Source organism: Corticium candelabrum, chromosome 5, assembly GCF_963422355.1.
Source record: "Corticium candelabrum chromosome 5, ooCorCand1.1, whole genome shotgun sequence".
NCBI lineage: Eukaryota > Metazoa > Porifera > Homoscleromorpha > Homosclerophorida > Plakinidae > Corticium > Corticium candelabrum.
The window spans coordinates 4,749,440-4,770,018 of record NC_085089.1 but is presented as its reverse complement, the minus strand read 5'-3'; the positions used below and the strand labels follow the sequence as shown (position 1 = coordinate 4,770,018).

Sequence of the window (20,579 nt, the reverse complement as noted above, 5' to 3'; positions counted from 1 at the left end):
TCGTGCTCGACTCGCCGGGGACCCCTCTTGGGGACTTTACTGGGGTGGGCTTTGTTCCGTCGCGGAAGTTGCGTCATGCTATAGAGGGGAAGTTGAGTTGGGGTGGGGCAAGTTGCATCATGCTGAACAGGAAGTAGACTCGGGGCGGCGCGGGTTCAATTTCTCTACCCGTGTGGTTGGACTTGCTGGGTGGAGGCTAATGATTTATGATTATCTCTTTAATGTATGAGGATGTTTGAAACTGCTGCAGAAGGATGGGTGTAAGGTGTTATTGATAATTGATTACAACCTTTAGAAGTTTCAACATTGACAACCTATAAACAAATACAACACCCTAACCACAATTATTTCCAGCTGGTTTCTTACTAAAGAACATCCTGCTTTCTTTCACTTGATATACTCTATATTGTCTCATAGTGCCTTCTGTGATGTTTGGCTTGTGACCTTACTGGAATTTCCATTATATTCAAAGCAGCCAATAACAATTTGTAAAAACATAATATTGTCAGCACTTGATATTGTACAATATATGTGTGCTAGCATTTCTAACAAAGTGTGACGACAACAGAAAAGAAGAATAACTGCATTCTGGTATTTGCCGAAACATTTTTAGTACACATACGGACATAGACAATAAATATGCGAACCAGAAACACACCATTACTACCAACAACAACAACAATTGCCATTACAACCAACACTAAGGAATGGAAAACCTTTGCAGTTTTATACCTGCGAATGCTACCTACTGGACTAACACTAGGACACTGATCAGATTCTTCAGCATGCATGGTCTATGCATAATCTACATTAATGTAAAAAATCGTTGCAAGTAACTCTATCAATCGTTAGAATTGTATGGGACTTACCCTTCATTTCGTATGCTTTCTTTCAGCCTCTCTCCTCTTTCTATCTGACTTTTTTGTACATTACCCCGTTGCAATGGCTTTCTATACTATATATCGACAGCGCAGCTTGATGCTTCAGGCTTCAGTTTCTGTTTACCTTGGGTAAAAGCCCAAAGCCTTATGGTAGCGTTATTCTCCATTTCGAATCATTCCAGCTGAGAATATGCACAAGATAAGTCTGAACCGATTTCTCACTTGTTTCCTTACGCTGCCCATTTTTTCACATTTTTGGCATTATTGGAGAAGCGAATCAAAGCCACACTTTCTTTCTGAGCACATTACTTCAGCCAGCATTCAACGAGAGATGTGTTATCTTGTAAGGCATTTGTATTGCCTTGATGCACTATAGCCATTTTGTTCCCGCTACATCACTTCGAGTACGCTTACTATACTGGATGTAAATAACCGGAAGCAACTTCTCGCCTCAATATCTTCACAAATGTAGCTTTGAAAATTAGACTTTTAATTATTGGCCATAAGGATATTAAGAACTAATGAAAAATGTAATAACATCGTTTTTGATTTTTGCATGTCAGTTACTCTTTAAAGCTTTACAGATTATCTCTATAGACTATGTTAGTGTTTTCTCAGTTGAGGTAAAATGAACACTCATTAACAAGGAAACAATGTTTAAAGATTAATGGTATGTGTTAACTGTCAATGCCAATGAGGTACATAGGGGAGGAGAAATCTCTATCATGTTGGATCGATTTTGTGATAATGTCTGTACAGTTGTAACTTTACAAGTGAATGTTTAAGTAGGTGTCAGTCATTTCCTGTTGAAGAATGCAATGCTACTATCAGTTGTATTTGCATCTTATCTTTTCGAGATTAGTGTGTAGCCTAAAGTGAACAACACTGTTTGCTGTGGTTGTAACTTGGGTCATTTGATTGAAAGATTATGTTTGTCGTCTTAAACTAGTTTTCTACAGTCTTTCGTTGTACTGTAGAAGTAGGTATAATAGTTTTGTCCACATATTCCAACTAATTAATTAAATAGCAGGAACAAGGGAACACTTATTTGTAGTTTCTACATATGATACTGTATTGACTATCTGATTTTGTTGAAGTGGAGATATACAGATGTAAAAATGTTGAGCTAGCCATTTCGTGTTGTTTTTAAAAGTTGCATGGGGGAAATTTATAGTGTTGTAGAGCCTTGCAATATCTTCTGGACTGTTGAAGTAGCAAGATGTGGCTATTGCTCTAAATTCCACCAACATTGTATGTGCTGATGGATGGTGGGAGAAAGACTTGAATTTGAAGGCTTGAATTTGAAGACGTTATGAATTCATCCAATACTTTAATTTAGTTCTCTAATTTTGAACGAATGTTGATGTTGATGTTTTATAGACAGGGCAATTCTTATAGTCACGTTGAGCTATTGGTTTGTCTGACTCTTTAAGTGGATCTGGTCTGGAAATGTAAGACTGACCTTTTTTACTATGGCAATTGGGTACTATGTCAATTGACTTCTTTGACAGGGTCAGCCACTGACTCTTGTTAATCCATTCAACTTGCAACATATGCATCTATTCAGTGGGTTAGCTAGGGGGTTCAATGGGGTTCAGTGAACCCCACTCTTTAGGGCATGGTTATTCTTATAATTGCATTTGTTGCATTTGTTGCTATCTTTAGTGGTGGACTATGGAGGCCTTGGCGGCCCATACTTGCATGTCTAAAACACGGAAAAGATAGCCAAATACTTTATTGGCATACTGGATACATAAAGGTGTGACAGTCTTTGTTAACAGAAATTATATCTTGTTACTGTACACTTTTTGTAAGGATCCACAAACTATTAAAATGTTAAAATTAATTAAATAAACTATTAATGTTAATTTGATTATTTTCTAATTGGACTCCAAGCTACCTTTAAATTATTATGACAATATACCATTAATATCAATTTGAACCTCTAAAAAAATTAGACCTGGCTATGCCACTGATCCATTGAGTACAAGATGTTTTGATTTTAGACTTCTTGATATTTCTGTGTGTGTTAATTCTGACCACGACATGTTGTCTTGGATAAGGGAAACCACAGTCATACTGTCTTGCATATCACTGTACTTCTGGTTATTAAATTGCTTAGTGTTTATAAACAGATTTTATGTGGTCTTGGGTCGACAGAAAATGAGTGTGATGTGTCTTCTTGTACGAAGCAAATATATCAGTACTTCTTGCACGGTCTTAAAAATGATTTGGGAGGTAGCTCTCAGTCTGTATCTTTAGCGGTTATTTTAGTAGTCATGGTAGTGGACATTGTGGTAAGAAAAATAGTAGTGCAGCTGGGAGTATGTCTCGAGGATATGTAATCTGGATTTGTTAAACAGAGATTAATTACCCAAGGCCCGGATATTTGAGTATGCATTTACTCCACTCATATTGTAATGCTACTTTAGATGCCAGACTTATGTAAAAGTTTGAGGCCAAATTGTGTCTAAGTCTAAATTTTTTGCGAAATAATGTAGTCTTATTTCTGCTTGCTGACTGTGTTGCTAGAGGAGAAGAGATCAGGCAAATGCTGCTCAAAATCGTCAAGAGGAAATCAGCACAGGAGACAACAGCAGTATTTTATCTAGTGACAGCGATCTCTCAGACAGCAGTACTGTGTCATTGCAGCCTGGAACTGTGTCTATTGAATGGCCTCAGTCAGAAAGTAAATATAGTGATGAATATTTACCGATGCTACATAGCGGTCAGTCACCAGGGTCTAGTCCCCACTTAGCCCTGGGGTCTTTTCCAGGCTCAGGGATGATCTACAGTCCGTTGGTTGACAACGAATGCTCGGTGTAAACGGACAGGGATGACAAGAATACAAGTGTATTATGAAAGGGGTGGAATGTATGATGTATGGTTGCATGACATGGATTTCTAGTGGTTGTAATTCTTTGAAAACAGTGACTATACAAGACAGTCTTGATACTACTATTTCCCAATAACGTATGAGATTTTCACATTTGACTTAAGACTAGAGGTAACTGCAGCACTGAGATGATTAGAGGTTACGTTTGGCTAGTATGTGCAATGGGTGCTGTAGATTATAATCAGTTTGAGTAGAGAGTAAGATTAGAAAATTGTTTGGTGTGCTACAAGTGTCTGGTTGTTCTTTGTGCATTGTTTTGTTGCACGTATGCACCAGCTTGTCAATTGTCTGTGTGATGAATCAAAAACAGTAAGCAGAGTAGTGTGGACTGTCATCACAATATTGGTTGTGTACTGTCATGTTTTTATATCACAATCAATATTGGTTGTTTACTGAGATGTTGATACAAAATTAACTAAACTTGGTTATTACAAATGATTTTTCCGAATACATTGTAACCTTTTAATAGCAAGATCAACTGCACTGTTTTAAGAAATGCACACACTAATGTTTGGGGGTGATGCTCAATTTGCTTCTAATTATCTCTACAGCTACTTCACAGGCGTATGTCAGTCTACTAGCAGAACCAACTGCATGAAACTAGCAGTAATTCTTCAGAAAGCTAACACAAAGACACTTTCAAAATCCAACAGTTGCAGTATTGAAGCTTAGTTTTGTTGATCAAATTTATGGTCAGCCCATAGCTAATTAAATAAAAAGTTTTAGTCGTTGTTGGTACTTTTTAGTAGTTATGGTTTGGCACGTGTTATTCATCTTACATTATATGACGCGCTGTTGTACGGAAAGGTTTATTAAACTTAGGGATTCAGGCGGTTATTTGGGAGAAAGGGTACAGTGTGCTACGTATACGTAGCAAAGGTAGGTTTCTACGCTTTACTTCGCTAGAATTTCTTTTGCACTTCAGTCTAGACTATTAGTGCTGGGTTGTGCTACGTTACAATACTCTAGATTCTTACAAGCCGGTGGGATTTAGATGGGGGATTGGGGCACCTGCTCCCTCTTTCAGAAGGGCCCTTGCTCAATTGCTCTCGCTAAGTATAATATTTCTGTCCACAATTGCAGGATCTAGCGTTTGCATCAACACTAAAACAGTATGTACGGGGACTATTTGTCGCGGGCAATTATCTCGCTCTTATTTGGTTCCCGAAACCGTTTAGCTGGGGCTTATTTGGTTTCGGCCACCTGCGGGGACTATTTGGTTTTGCATTTATTGTGCCTCGAATCGGCCCTCCCCAACTCTTACAGCTGTACGAGACGGACGCGAACGACGTGACGATGGCCATGATACTTTTCACGCGTCTCCCAGACGTCTCGATCAGCCGAAATCGAGTGCGATCTGCTTCTTCTTCGTTTGTATTTGGCTTCGTAGGAATACTGAAGTCATCACGACATTGTCGATCGCAATTTCGCGTGTCTGACGTTTCGTTTTAAGGCAACTCTCGGCTCGTCTGGTAGCGGGCGTGTCGAAAGTAGGCGGAGTAAGATTCTCTTGTGGGTTACAAGGTAAACAAATATCTGTGTTGTTGCACTAAGGAGGACGACTACAGTTAGATAAAACACAACGTTTGCAAAGTGGAAAGTCGCTAACAGAGGACTAGAAGGTTTGTATATTACACTAAATTCGCTACTAAAGCATAATATTCGTGTAGCCTCGCAGAACTTAATTTAAGTTAGATAAACTATTCCATCGCACTTTTACAAACTACAGTACTATGGAACGCCAAGTTTTGGTTGGACGCGTATACTCTCAGGAACGCTTCTTCCACAATACTGATAACGCCACAAAGTGAGAAACATGAAAAGTGGTACAAAAGTTTCAATGGAATATTATCACCGATCTGTACAATTCAAAGCAATAACGTCATTATTAAGAATATGAAACAGTCTTGAATACACTACCAAGGCACACAAAGAACACAGAGATAGACAAAGAGACAGAGGAACAGCCAAAATTAAGCATTGGTACAGAAGTAATAGTGGACAACAATAGCATGGTACACAAAAACACAAGCAAACGACAGACAGACAGACAGACAGAGACGGACGGACGGACAGACAGACAGATTATTTATTCTTTGATGCAAATTATTACATGATCTAGTCGCAAGACGGTAAGAATTCTAGAATTTCTAAATCAATTAACATAATAAGCTTAATGTTTCAGTCATATAAGAAGTCCTCTACTTTACATTGTTGATGAGTCAATTTAACTTAGACACTTCTCCACTGATCACTCTTGCATTGCATCTCTGTATACACACTCATATCTGCATGCATGCGCATAGCTGCATGCTGATTAGTATAGCTCTTGTCTTCATTTTCTTGACTGCATATCCTGTTCTACTGCAGCACGTTTTGCTGTGTCACCATTCAAAGAAAAGATAGACGGAGGACGGACGGACGGACTAAATGGCAGAAAGAGACAGAAGATGCAGCATGTGTACAAGAAAACAAGATTTTCACTAAGCTCACCTAATCTACAAAGCCTATGGTTTTATAGTGTACAACAACGCAAACAAACAACCATCAATAGCCATCTGAGAGACCAAGTGCAAATAAATAATGGCTGTGCACCTAGGTATCGATCGATGCATAAATCTGCAGCTAGCCGCAGTACTCTATGCACTAAAACATTTTAGGCACATCTCTATATACGCGTGCGCTGCGTGATCTTCTCATGTTTGTTTACCTTGTAACCCACAAGAAATTCTTACTCCGCCTACTTTTGACACGCCTGCTACCAGACGATCCGAGATTTGCCTCAAAACGAAACGTCAGACACGCGAAATTGCGATCGACAATGTCGTGATGACTTTGGTATTTCTAGGAAGCTAAATACAAACGAAGAAGAAGCAGATCGCACTCGATTTCGGCTTATCGAGACGTCTGGGAGACGCGTGAAAAGTATTATGGCCATCGTCACGTCGTTCGCGTCCGTCTCGTACAGCTGTAAGAGTTGGGGAGTGCCGATTCGAGGCACAATATATGCAAAACCAAATAGTCCCCGCAGGTGGCCGAAACCAAATAAGCCCCAGCTAAACGGTTTCGGGAACCAAATAAGAGCGAGATAATTGCCCGCGACCAAATAGTCCCCGTACACGTGTACATACAAGCAGAGCGGCGCGTCGTACTGTACCTTTCCTAACTAAGCCTTGGGAATGACGATGTCTGGGACAAATATGTAGCTGGTAAGTAGTAGCATAGTAGCGAGTAACCTTAAGCCTAGACCCTTCTGCTGCCTGCTCCATAGCTATGTACTGCGGTGCATGCATGTTTTCCTGTAATTTTAATAGATCTTTCACAGGGCGTGGCACTAACGACGTCTTCGCTTAGCGCGTGACGATTGGTTCGCTTTTGATGCATTGGCGTTTGTTCGCCGCGTGAGCCTAGAGCCAAAGCAACAAATTTTTTCCGAACTTTACCGGCGCGTATAGCGATGAATCGAATCAGGTAAGGCCTCATTAGGACTCGGCTCTTGTGTGTTTTGCGTGTTTTGCAGTGATGAACAACCTCTTTCTGATCTCTTTCGTGACTCTGCCGCATCATTTTGAGTGATGATGTAACATGACTCAAATGCGGGTACAACAGACGTGTGTACGTAATCTATGATGCGTGTTCTGCGTAGTACGCACTTACCAGACGGCTTGGTTTGTACCTCCTGCATCCTTCCTAGAAAGTGCGTCGTTTAGGGAATGAAAGAATCTTAGGTAGCAAGTAGATAAAATTCTGTTAATTAATACTATTAATGTTGTAGTAATATATAATTAAGTATTACTATTAAAATGGTGTACATGGTGAAATGAAATTGAACAGCAAGTGGTAGTGTGATGTATTCTGGAGCATTACACATAAGAGTACAGAATGATAACAAGAGCCAATATATATTGACCTTTACAACTACAATTGATATCAATGACACTAATTAATATTAATTTACCGTACAAAATTGAATCTATCATACAAGAGGCGAATGCAAATTTGTTAGATATGAACAAACAGCAAATATCTTATATAAAAGACCCATGCTTGAACTAAGTGTTGTTGTTTATACCCTGCAAAATTCTATAGTTCGTTATCCGTCTGATCACCCCTCTACATGATTCTAAGAGAAGCCACTTGTTGGCATTTAATGACTTGCTCCTCGGTAAACTGATCTCCTCCTTTTAGAAAAGGGGGTAGCACAAGAGATGCCCAACATTCATGAGAATGTCAGCAATAACTAACCCTTTGTTTGCCATTACTTGATCTCCAGGCACAAATGTATTGAGAAAACCAGACTGCTTGGTAAGTTCCCTGTCTGATATGGCACCAGTAAATAGTCGTGATACAAACATAACATGACCACATGGCGATATTGCAACCAATGCTTTCACAATGTGGTGGTGTTTATAACTGGAGAAGAAAGCTGATTGCAAACCCCTATCTGAATGACGTTCTGTAAATAGTTCTGTTGCATCAATGATGCAGGTCTTTTGGGGGGAAAGTCTCTCTAAATGACTGTGGTAGACTTCGATGCAGAGTATCCCGTGGCAACCACCAGTCAACATCATTCAAATGGCAATAAAGTTTATCCATATGACAAAAATTTCCATGTGAAACTTCAAATATTTTCCTTTGCAGATACATTGGTACATCCAGGAACGCAGCAAATAACCATGATAGCACGGCAACTACACACTCCAAAAGGTAAAATACAGTACACTGTACAGCAACCCTGAGTGACTGGTTCATTTATATGACAGCCACGTACAGCTGAGGACATTATATCAAGATGAATGCATTCTCTTCTTACCTCTCAGTACCACCAGACTTGTCTAAAGACTTCCTCTTCACGTCAGTCATTCCCTCAACGCCGTACTTTCTAGGAAGTATGCAGGAGGTACAAACCAAGCAGTTTGGTAAGTGCGTACTACGCAGCTAGAACACGCATCATAGATTACGTACGCAGGTTTGTACCAGCATTTGACGTCTGTCAAGTCTCAATGTTACATCATCACTCAAAAAGACGCGGCAGAGTCACGAAAGAGATCAGAAAGAGGTTTTTCATCCCTGCAAAACACGCAAAACACACAAGAGCCGAGTCCTAATGAGGCCTTACCTGATTCGATGCATCGCTGTACACGCCGGTAAAAGTTCGAAAAGAAAAATTGTTGCTTTGGCTCTAGACTTACGCAGTTAACAAACGCCGATGCATCAAATGCGAACCAAATCGTCGCACGGTATCCTTAGTGCCACGCCCTGTGAAACGGTCTATTGGATTGCAGCACGTGGAGAAGAATCAGGAATTGATAATCACGTCTGTTGTTTTCACTCTTAATTATGTCTTTAAGGAGTGTCTAATTTCGTACAACCAAATTCACGTTCAAGAGAAAGCATGAGAGTACTGTAGTGGCTAAAACATAAAATCATGTCATTACTATAAATTCTTTGCCCAAACATAATTTACAATATAACAGTAAGTAACATGCGTATATGTTCTATAGAATGGTTTGAATGTCGAGTTATGTGGTAATTGTGTGACATCATAATGTTGATGACATCATACCAGCTTTTAGTCGCTTGTATCCCCCTTCAGCCAAATTTTGTATCCGCCACTGCAAGAAGCAAGACTATACATAGGCTCGATGGTCCAGATAGTCGTTCCATAATTAGTAGTTGTGGTATAGCGAGCATGCGCTATAGGTGTGACTGCAGATTGCGTGTTATGTGAGTCTAGCGTAAACTAGCGTTGAGTGCTCTTGTGCAGTAGAGTACGTGTCGTTTGCCGTAGCAGAATGGATGCTGGTATAACCGGTTCACTGAGTCGGTATACGCGATACTTAGCCTAGACTACAGCGGAGTAGTACGGCTGGTGAACTATACAACAACTGGTGACGAGGATATACTCGGAGAGTGGCGAAGAGTACGTAGCCACAAGAAGATCGGTACGACACTGAGGAGCACCGATACAGTTGCGACAAGAGATTGTCATTGAACGATAGAAGTTCGAACTATCAGAGTAAACACACAACCGTATGGCTGCTGCAAGTTATCATGGACGTTTGGCGGAGTTCAGCCCAGAAATTGACACCGTAGAGGACTATAAAGAGAGGTTCTTCTTGTATTGTACAGCTAACTCGATCGAAGATGGAGACAAACAGAAGGCCGTGTTCTTGACGAACATCGGAGGGACGACCTACACCCTATTGAAGAACCTAGTAAGACCGCGACTGCCGCAAGATCTCGAGTTGGAGGCGCTGATTGACGTGCTAAAGAGGCACTACCAGCCCAAAGTAGTCGTCATAGCGGAGCGATTCAAGTTCTTCAAAAGACAACAGCGAGAAGGTGAGTCAATCGCTGTCTATTTGTCTGTCTGAGCTGTCCCCTAGATCTTACAGGAACTTCCGCTTCTTCTTGCACGTTCAAGGGCTGTCCATTGTACGCGTGCAATCTGCAGCTGGTGGTACTTGGGCGCAACTGTATATGTTCAAGTACTTCTGATATGTACTACTGGGGATAACCGTAACTGTTGCTCTGGTATCGATTTCTAGCTCTAGCTATCTTCCAGCAACGTCCATTTCCACTGTGACACCTCTCTTGTCCGAGATACCATAAACAGCACTAAGTGATTCCTCGTCTACGTGATGGGTAGTTCGGGGCTTCCTCTTTGCACGTGTTGCGTCTTTGGAATCTCTACTCTGCATTCTCTTCCGGCATACTCGACTAATATGCCCTGTCCCTTGCAAAAATGGCACGTTTGTGTCTTAACTCTACAATTCTGTGGCGTATGCCCTTTCGTTCCGCATCGGTGACATGCTTCTTCGCCACCACTTCCGTGTTTCGTGGTTTGCATGTAGTGACACCTGTTGTGTCTTTCCGAACAATGTACGCGGTCTCAGACTTCAGAGTGGGCGGACTTTGTGGCGCACACTCACGAAGAATCCTTGTCTCCTGTCTCGCTGCTTCGAATGCCTGCGATATTTGCAGAGCCCTCTCTAATGTAAGATCTGCCTCTGCCAACACTTTCCTTTGTAATGCTTCACTATTCAATCCACATACGAGTTGTTCGCTTAGCGCGGTTTGTAAATACTTCCCAAACTCGCAGTCCTTCGCTAACCGACGCAGCTCAGACAAATAGACAGCGATTGACTCACCTTCTCGCTGTTGTCTTTTGAAGAACTTGAATAGCTCCGCTATGACGACTACTTTGGGCTGGTAGTGCCTCTTTAGCACGTCAATCAGCGCCTCCAACTCGAGATCTTGCGGCAGTCGCGGTCTTACTAGGTTCTTCAATAGGGTGTAGGTAAGATATAAGGGACAGCAAGTAAATGTAGAGTTTCATGTGGTAAAAGTGAAGAACAAGTCCGCCATCCTAGGTAGAGACTGGTTGAAACATTTTAAACTAGATTGGGAGTCAATCTTTACTGTACAGAAATTTCAGGCAATAGACCCAGTGGAAACCTTGCCACAGTTGTTAGCCACTGGGGTAGGTACATTGGTTGGATATCAGGCTAACATCATGTTGAATACGGATACCAAACCAAAGTTTCATCGACCCAGACCAATTCCATATGCCTTGCATACTAAGGTCGATGCTGAACTCGAACGGATGCGGAAGGAAGGTATCCTGAAACCAGTAGAGAAGAGTGAATGGGCAGCACCCATAGTGGTTGTTCGAAAGGGGATGGAAATGTTAGAATATGTGGCGACGACAAGGTCACCATCAACCCCTATATTGATTTGGATCAATATCCGATGCCGAATCCAGATGACTTGTTTTCGACCTTAGCAGGAGGGAAGAAATTTTCTCGTTTAGATCTCAAACAAGCCTATCAACAGCTGTTAGTGGACCCAAAAGTCAGCAATACCTAACCATTAATACACACAAGGACATGTTTACGTACACAAGGATGCCATTTGGCATAAGCTAAGCACCCAGTATATGGCAACGAGCTATGGGAACAGGAAGTCAGGAACATTAGAAAAAGAATTAAGCCATTTGTACGTTGGCATGATAGATCTTTAGAGCGTGTCTTTGCATATAAGAGCGTGTCTCCCTTTAACTCCACTCAAACCCGCTGTTCTCACGAGTGGGTAATTGGAGTTAACCCGAGTTAACCCAAGTTAACCCTGTCTGTGAAAGCGCTCACCGATGCTTATGAAGAAATCATAATGAAGCAGAATTGTGGCATTCGGGGTTTCATAGGCGGGGCAGCTCAGTCATTTGGATAGCCGGCTAGCGGATACATGTTTTCTTTGTTGTGTTTCTTGTGTTCAATTACATTTATTCTTACCAATCTTTGAGTCCTATGCTACAATTGGAGCTGCGAACAGATGGCTTCGAAACCGGTTCTTGGATTCAAGGATTTTGAAAGACTTGCCAGGTCAATTGGAACGTTCAAGGAAGACGTGAGTCAGGACTCGTGTCGGCGTTTCAAGAGTTGGAATACCAATTCGTTCAAGTTCTACCTGGACTTAGCTGTTACAGATTACAATATCACGGAAGACACTGACAGAAGTTTATTTCTGAAATGTCTAGATGAGGGTATACGTATGCGTCTGGAGAATGCGGTACTGCCAAGGGAAATCATAGACTTCAACGTCGAACAACTTATTGAGAAGACTCAGATGTTCTTCCAGCGTAAGTGCAATGCAATTGTAGAACGAGTGAAATTACATCGGCGAATTCAACGGGAAGAAGAGGCTGTACAGGAGTACGCCGAAGGATTGAAACGAATCGCAACGAATTGTTCATTCAAGGCAGGAGAATACGAAGACAGATTGAGAGACATTTTGTGGCAGGGCTTAAAGATGACTCTATTCTACAAAAGATGAATGAGAAAGAAGACTTACTGACGCAACCATTGGATAAAATGATTCTCCTAGCTAAGACGTTGGAAGGAGCAAGAGATAGTATTATGGCAACACGTGAGGCAACGACAGAATCGCAAGGGAAATTTTGTCATCTACAAGGAAGAAAATATGTGAAGGAAGGCAAACCTTACAATAAACGTCACCAGGTCGGACGAGTGTTTGTCTGTTTTCAATGCGGAGAAGAAGGACACTACCAATGTACGAAGAACACGGCGAAGAACCAAGAAAAATCATTGGGATTTAGGCGTGGCAAAGTTGCTAAACCAGGAGATGTAATTCAGAGAACAAAGAAGGTACAACAAGCTCGAAACTCCCAGAAGGTAGATTTAGAAGGAAGCTCATTTCAGGAGGATGAAGAATCAAGTTATTGCATTGACTCTGTCACAAAGAATGTTTACTGTGCAGAAACTGTTCGTGATACACTAAGGAAACTTGAGGTGAAGGTACGAGTAGATGACTGTTTCTTAGCTTTTAGAGTTGATACAGGAGCGGACGTTTCATTGATGGATGAGATAGCGTGGAATACATTGGGACAGCCCAAGTTGAGTAAGGAGAGGGAGCAGCTACGAAATGCTTCAGGTCGAATCATGACATTTAAGGGCATGATGACAGGTCAGGTTAGATTTTGCAACAGCCTTGCACCTATTCATTTCTACGCTAGACAAGGAAAAGGCTCAAACCTGCTGGGAATGGATTGGGTGAAAAAGGTTGGGATGGCGACAGTGTGCATAGACTATCTTAAAGCTATGGGAAACCACGGTGGTGTAATGTTGACAGAATCAAGTGAGATTGCAGCACCAGTGGAGAAACTATTACAGCAGTTCTCAGAATTATTTACAGATGAACTGGGTTGCTGCAGTGAGATTGTGGGCATCTCTGTGCGACCAGAGGCGGATTTGAAGGTTTTTTCATTCCGGCGACCTCCTATGCATCTTCGGGCACAGATCGAGAAGGAATTCGAAAGGAACGTGAAAACGGTGTATTAGAACCAGTTAACATCGCTCTATGTGCCTTTCCAACGGTGAACATTGTTAAACCAAACGGTGATATCAGGATATGCGGTGATTTTAAACCCCTCAATCGGATTATGGTAGTTGATCAATATCCAATCCCTATACCAGCAGAGATGTTTAGTTCCCTAGCTTGGGGTAAAATGTTCTCCAAGATTGATCTGAAGGATGCTTACAACCAGTTACGGGTGGACGAGGAAAGTCAAAAGTGGCTGGTGATTAACACGCACAAAGGACTGTTCAAATATAGACGATTACCGTTTGGAATCAGTTCAGCGCTTGCCATATTCCAGAGAACAATAGCCAAAGTCTTGGAAGGCGTGAGAGGAATTTTCATCTATATGGATGATATTCTTATCTCAGGAAAAGATGAACAAGAACACATGCAGAATTTGTCCCAAGTATTTCAAAAGTTACAGCAACATGGTTTCCGTATTAGAAGAGACAAATGTTCGTTCTGTCAATCATCTGTGCAATATTTGGGACATATAATTGGCAGCTCAGGAATCAGAGTATCAAATAAAAGAGTTAAAGCAATACAATTGATGAAAGGACCTAAAGACCAGTCAGAGTTACGATCATTCTTAGGCATTGTTAATTATTTTGGAAAATTCTTTCCACATATGTCTAGCCATACTCTACATCTAAATCAACTGCTGAAGAAAGATACAAAATGGAACTGGTCATCAACGCAAGAAAGTGCTTTTCAAATGGTGAAACAAGAGTTAATATCTCTACCAATACTGGCAAAATATGATGTCTCTTTCCGTGGGACTAGCCTGTGACGCAGCGAAAAAGGCTTAGGAGTATGTTTGTTGCAAGTGACAGAAGGGAAAGAGCATCCAGTGGCGTACGTGTCAAAAAGTCTTTGACAAAGGCTGAACGAAATTATTCTCAGATAGAATTGGAGGCGTTATCCTTAATATTTGGGACTAGAAATTTCGACATTTCCTACTGGGTAGAAATTTTGTTCTCAGAACTGACCATCGACCATTACTGACCGTTTTTGATCCTACCAAACTGACAACTCCTATCCGAACAAGTGGGCGCCTTGCTCGCTGGGCACCCAGTTATCACAGTATGACTATGAAATTCAATACCGGCGATCAGTTGAACATGGGAATGCAGACTGTCTATCCCGTCTCCCAGTTGGACATGACGAGGATTTTGAACAGACAAATGAATACGAAGATCAGTCAGAAAGATATATAGCCGCAATGGAATATCAATTCATCAAAGAGGGACCTATTCTTTTTTTATCAACTACAAAGATATACAAAGCAGGATCGCACTCTTCAACAAGTTATGAAATTCATCAATGACGGCTGGCCTTCAACAGTTAAGACTAAAGCTCTTTTGGATTTTGTTGCATGCCAGCATCAGTTGTCAGTGTGTGACGGATGCATACTAAAACATGCAGAAGAGCCTAGAATAGTGGTTCCAAAGGCAATAAGGGAGCAGTTACTATCAGAATTGCACAAAGTACACGTTGCATGGTATGGAGAGGATGAAGAAACTTGCATGGAGGTTCATATGGTGGCCAGGTATCGACAGAGATATAGAGAGTATGGCCCGAAATTGTGAAAATTGTGCTGTGGATGCTGATAGACAACCAGAAGTACCCTTACAGCCATGGGAGTTTCCTGAGTGCCCATGGGCAAAAATTCACATTGATTTTGCCGGACCAGGTTGCAAAAAAATGTGGTTTGTTGTGGTTGATGCGTTCTCAAAATGGTCTGTGGTAATACAGCTACCTGAGGGAGCGACTTCAGCGAGCCAAACCATTACTCAACTTCGTTGCATCTTCGCAAGGTTTGGTATTCCAAATTCGTGTCGTCAGAATTCAGAACTTTCTGTAAGAAACAGGGTATTCGTCATACCTTAGTACCTCCCTACCATCCCCAATTAAAGCAACGGGCAAGCGGAACGTTTTGTTGAAACGTTGAAAGGGGCAATCAAGAAAGGCATGGAGAGCGGAAAGGCAAGTTTGGAAGAGGTAGTGACAGATTTTTTGTCAGTCTACAGAAATACCAGCCGTAGCACTACAAATGTTTCTCCAGCAAGGCTCCTGATGAATAGCGATCTGCGATGTCAACTGGATTTACTAAAACCGCCACAAAAGTCCTCAGTGTTGACCAAAACTTTGAAGGAAACGGTGAAATCAAGCAAAACAAAAAAGAGGTCAGGACCAAACAGCGAGTGAGAGAAATGCAATTAGACCATATGATATGGTGTTGGTACGTCACGCAAAGATGCCAAAGTGGAGAAACGCCAGAGTAGTACAAGTTTTTGGGGAGAGGTATTATACAGTACAGTATACAGACACGGGAGTAAGACAAAAGGTTCACGTGGATCACTTGAGACTGCACCCACTGTCAAATCAACTACCAAGCCAGCAGCTAGTAAAAGATGAACCAGATCTAGAGCCTAGAGACGTCGCAGGTAGCAATAGAGACAACGAGATGATCAATTTAGCAGTGACACAGAGCCTGAGTCCTTAGACGATGGTACTGAAGACGAGTTGAGTGCGCCTGCATGAGTTGCCACAGGAGTAGAACAGCCAAGAAGGAGTCAGCGTTCTACAAAGGCGATACCACCTTCAAGATATGGAGAGTGAACAGTGTAGAGAGGCTATAGAACTGATATAATCATAGTGCTGTAAATTTTGTGTTTTGCGTAGAAAGGAGGGAGATGATGTGGCATCCGGGGTTTTATAGGCGGGGCAGCTCAGTCATTTGGATAGCCGGCTAGCGGATACATGTTCTCTTTTGTTGTGTCTCTTGTGTTCAATTAGATTTATTCTTACCAATCTTTGAGTTCTATGCTACAAGAATAAATTTCTGTCTGATAGGTTTAAGTCATTTCAGCACATCATGCCTTCATCTAAGTGGGTTAGTGATTTTTGTGTAGAGAATTCGGTGTCAGAGAATTTGGTGTCTGATCCTGACAGTGCAAGCGAGGATGCAGACGTGAGTGAAGTGAAGAAGGGCATTGAAGAGTTGGCCCATGATGTGTAATCCAAATAACTAATATCAGTCAGTTGTTTAGTTCTAGAGAAGATCCTCAATTCTCTAGAAAACTAGAATTTTAAAAACTTTTTCTCTGAAAAAAAAGAAATAGATGTAGGGATTGTATAAAAAGTAATAAAAACAAGATTTAGATAATATGAACCAAAGCCAGACATCATTAGTGAATCCTTCCAACCCACTAAAAGTAAAATGTAGGGAATGTGGTTGGAAGGATTTACTAATGATGTCTGGCTTTGGTTCATATTATCTAAATCTTGTTTTTATTACTCTTTATACAATCCCTACATCTATTTCTTTTTTTCGGAGAAAAAGTTTTTAAAATTCTAGTTTGGTAAGTTTTAAGAGTGCAAAAGCACAGCCTACTCCATTAATTAAGTTAAACAAAGATTTTATAACCTAACAAAATTGCACATTTCCTAGATCATACTTGGTCTACATGTATAGCCTCATATCTCGAGCCTGTGGATCTTAGGTTTACAGTGTACTTGCAAAATATACTAAGAGCTATGCAGTGTTTGTGTATAGGTGATTTGAATTGGACATTTCATTTAGTTGCAGTAATACTACTAGTAAGTGTGAAACTGTGTTCTACTTGTTTCAAAGCTATGACCATACGTGCATGTAGGTGTGCGTGCGTGTGTGTGGTGTGTGGTGTGTGTGTGTGTGTGTGTGTGTGTGTGTGTGTGTGTGTGTGTGTGTGTGTGTGTGTGTGTGTGTGTGTGAGTGAGTGAGTGAGTGAGTGAGTGAGTGAGTGAGTGATTGAGTGAGTGCCATAGAGGCTTATAGTATACGGAAGATGGGGAAAATGCGGAGGACACCTTCAGAGAATCTTCGGCACTGGCACCAGCTGTCCTAAACATGCCATCTACTCAATTCTACTCTCAATGGGCTTTTCAACAGTCTACTTGTCTTCAAAGGGGAAAGCAGCCATTATCAAGGACAAACTACTTAGCATAGTCAATAAATGGAGGGATAAATACAGTATGATTTCTTTTCCCCTCGATCAAGTGTTTGACATATAGACCTTAGTAATAGCTGGGCCTATTGCGCTGATAGCTATTTTCACAAATCTAGACGTGTGTTGAGTCATGTATAAAAAGTGTGTGTGTGTGTGTGCGTGCGTGAGTGCGCGCGCGCGTGTGTGTGCGTGCGTGTGTGTGCGTGCGTGCGTGCGTGCGTGTGTGTGTGTGTGTGTGTGTGTGTGTGTGTGTGTGTGTGTGTGTGTGTGTGTGTGTACTGCAAAATATTTCAATCTCGTGCAAAAGGTCAAGATTGGATAAGGAATTTAAGCAGATGATTAGCTGTTAGATCTCCTGGTTGTCTACAACTATTTCTAGATGCATGCTTGCATATTTTTAAAGTTTGTGTCCAGTGATGTATGAGTATTAGCGTTTAAAGTAAACAAATAATGGTCTTGGTGTGGAAATTCCTCTTGGGAAACTATTGATCATTGCCTGAAAGAAGCAGGAGTGAAGGAAGCAGAGTATAAGGAATCTGTTGAATTTCTTCTTCGTTCTTGTCCCAAACTGAGTTTGGCTCAACCAGTTCCTTAATTACCATGCAGAGTCATATGAAGACAGAACACTTGGTTTCTGCAAAATTTGAAAGGCACGACGCCATTTTACACAGAGGTGATACACCACAGAACATGATTTTGATTGCGGCCCAAAATACCAGCTTGCGAGGCAACCATTCAGGTATCTAGTCCAGCTGTTACTCAGGCTCAGTCGCTTTCTGTAACGGAGAAAAAATGTCCACAATTCCCGCGTCCAGGCTGTTTACAGATGTTACCCCATATATTGTGCTAGTGCGCTAGCTGACGTTGTGCGATTCTAGTCACCGTTACGAAGCTTAGACATTGGTGCGTATATTGGACATGTTTCACTGTCTCTTCGTGCAGGCTACCAGAGAAAACAGTGATTGTAACTCAAATTACCAGGGAGTGTCCACAATTAGGTACACCTACCCTATTACTATTAAAATGGTGTACATGATGAAAATGAAATTGAACAGCAAGTGGTAGTGTATCCTGGAGCATTACACAGACGAGTACAGAATGATAACAAGAGCCAATATATATTGACCTTCACAAACTAAAATTGACACTAATTACTATTAATTTACCGTACAAAAATTAAATCTATCGTACAAGAGGTGGATGGAAATTTGTTAGATATGAACAAACAGTAAATATCTTATATAAAAGATACATGCTTGAACTAAGTGTTATTTATACCTTGCAAAATTCTATAGTTCTTTATCTGTCTGATCACCCCTCTACGTCGATTCTAAGAGAAGCCACTTGTCGACATTTAATGACTTGCTCCTCAGTAAACTGACCTCCTTCTTTTAGAAAAGGAGGTAGCACAAGAGATGTCCAACATCCATGAGAATGTCAGCAATAACAAACTCTTTGTTTGCCATGACTTGATCTCCAGGCACAAAAGTTATTGAGAAAACCAGACTCCTTGGTAAGTTCCCTGTCTGATATGGGACCAGTAACTAGTCGTGACACAAACATAACATGACCACATGGCGATATTGCAACCAATGCTTTCACAGTGTGATGGTGTTTGTAACTGGAGAAGAAAGCTGTTTGTAAACCCCTATCTGAATGACGTTCTGTAAATAGTTCTGTTGCATCAATGATGCAGGTCTTTTTTGGAGAAAGTCTCTCTAAATGACTGTGGTAGACTTCGATGTAGAGTATCCCTTGGCAACCACCAGTGAATGTCATTCAAATGGCAATAAAGTTTATCCATGTGACAAAAATTTCCATGTGAAACTTCAAATATTTCCCCTTTGCAGATACATTGGTACATCCAAGAACACAGAAATAACCATGATAGCACGGCAACTACACACTCCAAAAGGTAAAACACAGTACACTGTACAGCAACACTGAGTGCCTAGTTCACCTATATGACAGCATAATAATAACATCAAGATGAAATATTAATCAAGCATTCTCTTCTTACCTCTCAGTACCACCAGACTTGTCTAAAACTTCCTCTTCATGTTAGTCATTCCCTAAATGCCGCACGTTCTGGGAAGTATTCAGGAGGTACAAACCAAACCGTTTGGTAGGCCTAAGTGCGTACTACACAGAACACGCGTCATAAATTACGTACGCAGGTCTGTACCAGCATTTGACGTCTGTCAAGTCTCAATGTTAAATCATTACTCAAACTGACGCGACAGAGTCACGAAAGAGATCAGAAAGAGGTTGTTCATCACCGCAAAACACACAAAAGCCGAGTCCTAATGAGGCCTTACCTGATTCGATGCATCGCTGTACGTGCTGGTTAAAGTTCGAAAAGAAAAATTGTCGCTTTGGCTTTAGACTCACGCAGTTAACAAACGCCAATGTATCAAAGGCGAACCAAATCGGCGCGCGGTAGGCGATGACGTCGTTAGTGCCACGCTCTGTAAAAAGGTCTATTGTGTCTTTGTGCACCGACATCCGTCAGTTCTTCATTATAGAAAGCTGATTGACGTCAAGAGGTCAGAGTTGCCTCGTTTTCAGTTTTCGTTGAATATTCAACTTCCTGGAGGAACCATTTTTCTGTGGAGACAACAAATTTAAACTGGCATGTGGAGACAACTACGTAGGGCATGAGGACACACCATTGAGAAGAAATTAAGAACAGATGTTGTCAATCTGTATCATGATGAAAGGGCTACGCATACGTTAAAATGTTGGTCTTTGACCAGAGAGAGAGAGGATGTAACAGGAACAGTGCAACAGTCATTGACATTACAAGCACACGGAGAAGAATGTTCTGCTTATTTAAAAAGTGTGAGTAATACTGTTGTTCAACGTGACTGTGACTAGTGGTATGAGATTGGACTCCAATTGACACTGAACGATCAGCAGATCAGAGAACAA

General features: G+C 41.2%; 1 long non-coding RNA gene across 1 annotated transcript; it reads right to left on the bottom strand.

Annotated features, from left to right (window-relative positions):
- Positions 1 to 18,511: 18,511 nt before the first annotated feature.
- On the bottom strand, positions 18,512 to 20,233 carry LOC134180020 (uncharacterized). The gene is made up of 3 exons (XR_009969922.1): positions 19,967 to 20,233; positions 19,669 to 19,790; positions 18,512 to 19,608 (listed from the first exon to the last, which is right to left on the bottom strand). It is a non-coding gene; the product is annotated as an uncharacterized LOC134180020 (long non-coding RNA).
- Positions 20,234 to 20,579: the final 346 nt, after the last annotated feature.